Source organism: Carlito syrichta, unplaced genomic scaffold, assembly GCF_000164805.1.
Source record: "Carlito syrichta isolate Samal-C Ts95f unplaced genomic scaffold, Tarsius_syrichta-2.0.1 Scaffold187153, whole genome shotgun sequence".
NCBI lineage: Eukaryota > Metazoa > Chordata > Mammalia > Primates > Tarsiidae > Carlito > Carlito syrichta.
In genome coordinates, this window is record NW_007131249.1 from 991 (window position 1) to 4,089 (window position 3,099).

Consider the following 3,099-nt stretch of genomic DNA (forward strand, 5'->3'; position numbering starts at 1 on the left):
TTGGTAAAGAAAATGCATGAAGTAGAGTCATTGGGGAGGGTACTGAGAGGATCGGGACCTCAACTGTCCATGAAGATAGATATATGGTGGCCAGATAGAAAGGAGTGGTGACTCTATTCTATGGGTATAGAGATACTGAAGGAAGCATGAATTCTGTGTTGGGAAATCAGGCCAGAACAGAAGTACATTTTGTAAATCTCCCTGCCAAAAACCTTGTTTTCCTGGGTGTGAAGTCACCTAAGATGTGAACTGTTAGTCTAAATCCTTTTCTTTCTTTGTAGAAGAAGGAAGCAGAGGAATTTTCCCGGACAATGACCATCAAGCAAGAACCAGAAAAGGAAAAACAGAGGGTAGCACAACAAAAGCAGCAACAGTTGGAACAGGAATAGTTCCATGCCTTTGAGGAGATGATTCGGAACCAGGAGCTAGGAAAAGAGCGACTGAAAATTGTACAGGAGTTTAGGAAGGTGGACCCTGGCCTAAGTGGCCCACTGGTGCCTGACTTGGAAAAGCCCTCCTTAGATGTGTTCCCCACCTCACCTATCTCATCCACACAGCCTTCAGACTGTAACACAACTGTAAGGCCAGCTAAGCCACCTGTGATGGATAGGTCCCTGAAACCTGGATCACTGAGCAACTCAGAAAGTAGTGAGTACATTTGCTGAAGTCGTCTTCTTTCTTAGTTTCAGCTGAACAGAGTATCATTCTGGGGAGTCAGCCTAGGAGTACCTCCAGTGATCCCAATGATTAAGCTTTGGTCACAGAAACCTATTTAATAAGCATCGCCATACTGTGTTCTGTCATACTCGCTGTATTACAAAAGTAGCTTTTGCATAAACCATATAGTTTGCCTGGGGCCGGATTGATTGTCTGAAGAGCAAATACTATTCTTGAAAGTTAGACACTGAACTTCTAAGGGTTATACAGAGATTTGAAATGTTCAGTGAATTAAAGACCACTGATAACTTTTCACAAAAATAAATTCAAAATTTATAAATACCATTGTGCAATTCAACAACTGACTTTTTTTTCACTTCGATTCTGTTTTGTTCTGCATTTCATATATTAACCAGTTTCACATTCTCACAGGATCAGCAACGACAACAGCCACCAAGTCTCCCAAGTCTAGAGTGGCAAAACGGTCACAGCTGTGGCTGAAGAGAAAGTGCTGATAACGCTTGCAAAAACAAAACAACATTGCACAATGTTGCCTTCATTTTTCTAAAACCAAAACCTGACACCAGAGCTCAATGCTGAAGAACGGAAACCCTTTTCTTCTTCATGCCTCAAACTAAACATTAAACCTACCTGACAGGGAGAACAAGGTCTCTTTAATAATTAATGGAACACACATGAAAAATCCTCTTGGATGCATAAATATTTCATGACATTTCATGACACAGGTACAAAAATACTTTTCACATTTTGGCTGGTTTCAAGGTTTGGAAAGAGGGGCGCAGTGGTGGGTGCACTGTGGAGAGGTGAACGGTGGGGGGCAGGAGGTTGTTCCTGGCTGCAGGCCCATCTGAAAATGGGGCGGCGGAACCTGATTTGACTGGGGGACCCGGGCAGACACCGTCTCCTGGCTGGGTGGTGGCTATGGAGCCTGGAAGCCGGTGGGGGTGGGAACAGGGTCGACCAGGTACCCCCCCCCCGTGGCGGCGGGGCTTGGGCCTCCCTGAAGAGAGCGGGTGTAGGGGTGGGGTGTGGAGTGAGGAACCAGGCAGGATGAACCCCTGGTGGCTAGGACGTGTTGCTATGGTGACAGTGAGAACCAACTGTACACTCACACAGATACAAGTGTGAGTGCCTTCATTCATGCCAGAAAACATGCAAAATCAAATGACTTTTTTCAAGGTGGAGTTCATGGAAGTAAGTCTGGGTGTGGGGTTGGGTCTTCCTGGGTCCCAGCGAGGCCTCCAAGCTGGAACTGGATGCCCAGCTAGAAAGTCCCCAAGTCCTCCTGGGAGGCCTTGGAGAAAGGCTTTGGGGTACAGAACAGGGCACAGGGGAGGAGAGAAGGGAAACAGGAAGCAGTCCACGGAGTCAGGCTTCAGATTCACAGTCTCTGGAGGGCTGTAGCAGATCTGCGCACGCTGCCTGGGGTGGTGGGAACTCAAGGCGCCCATTCTGGCGCCACCACAGGTTCCAGAACCAGCTCCCTGGTGACCGAGGAACTAACAGAACTAGCGAAACTTCCATCCTTGCTGGGTGATGTCAGAGGAAGGATACCAGCGCACCTCAGCCAGGAGGGCAGCGGCTGCCGCAGCAGTGGTGGCCAGATAGGTGAACTTAGCATGGGAGATGACTGGGGTCAGTTCTGTGGTGTACAGGGGGTAAGGGGCCCAGGCTTATGGGGACGCAGGGATCAGAGCTGCCCCCATCAGGTCATAGGGGTACCATGCAATGAAGTGTGCTCCGAGGGACAGGTGCATGTTGCTGGGATTCCGTGTTGCTATTAGCTTGCTCTTGGCCATCTTGGTGTTGGCTTTGGCAAACTCTAGACTCAGGATCTGCGGGTTCTCCGGATCAAAGCGGATACTGTTCAGTGCATTCTTGGCCGCTTCTGCTCCTGCCCGGCTGTCAAAGATCACAAAACCAACAGGCTGTCTTGCAGTGAGTTTGATCAGGGACGCTTCGTACCCCTTGAAAGGCCAGAAGAGCAGGGTTTAATGTCCACAGGGTTTAATGTCCACAGGGAGGCCGCTGACAAACAGTGTCCAGACCTCCTCCTCCGGGGTGCCGCCGGGGCCCGTGCCCGAGCCCTCGGAGTCCGTGCTGGTGCTGCGCTCGCCGTCTGGCCTCAGGGTGCTCATGGTGTAGGGGGCGACGGGGGAGGGCGCACGCGGGGCGAGGGTGTCGGCCCCGGCGGGAGGCGGGAAGGGGCGCGGTGCGCTCCGGGGGTGCGGACGGGGTTCCGGGGTGGCCACGGGGCGGCGAGAGGGGCGGCCGCCGCGTCGGGTCGTGTGTCACATCAAGTTTGGTCCGGGGGGGAGAGGGGGGAAGCGGGCGCCGGAGCCTAGCGCGCAGCCGCCGCCGCCTTTTCACTGCGACCCAACCACTGACTTAAAAAAAAAAAGGCTACTGAAGTGTGTTTGC

At 51.8% G+C, this 3,099-nt stretch overlaps 1 pseudogene; it reads right to left on the bottom strand.

The window, feature by feature from the left end:
* Positions 1-2,177: 2,177 nt before the first annotated feature.
* Positions 2,178-2,816, bottom strand: LOC103252970 (annotated as a pseudogene).
* Positions 2,817-3,099: the final 283 nt, after the last annotated feature.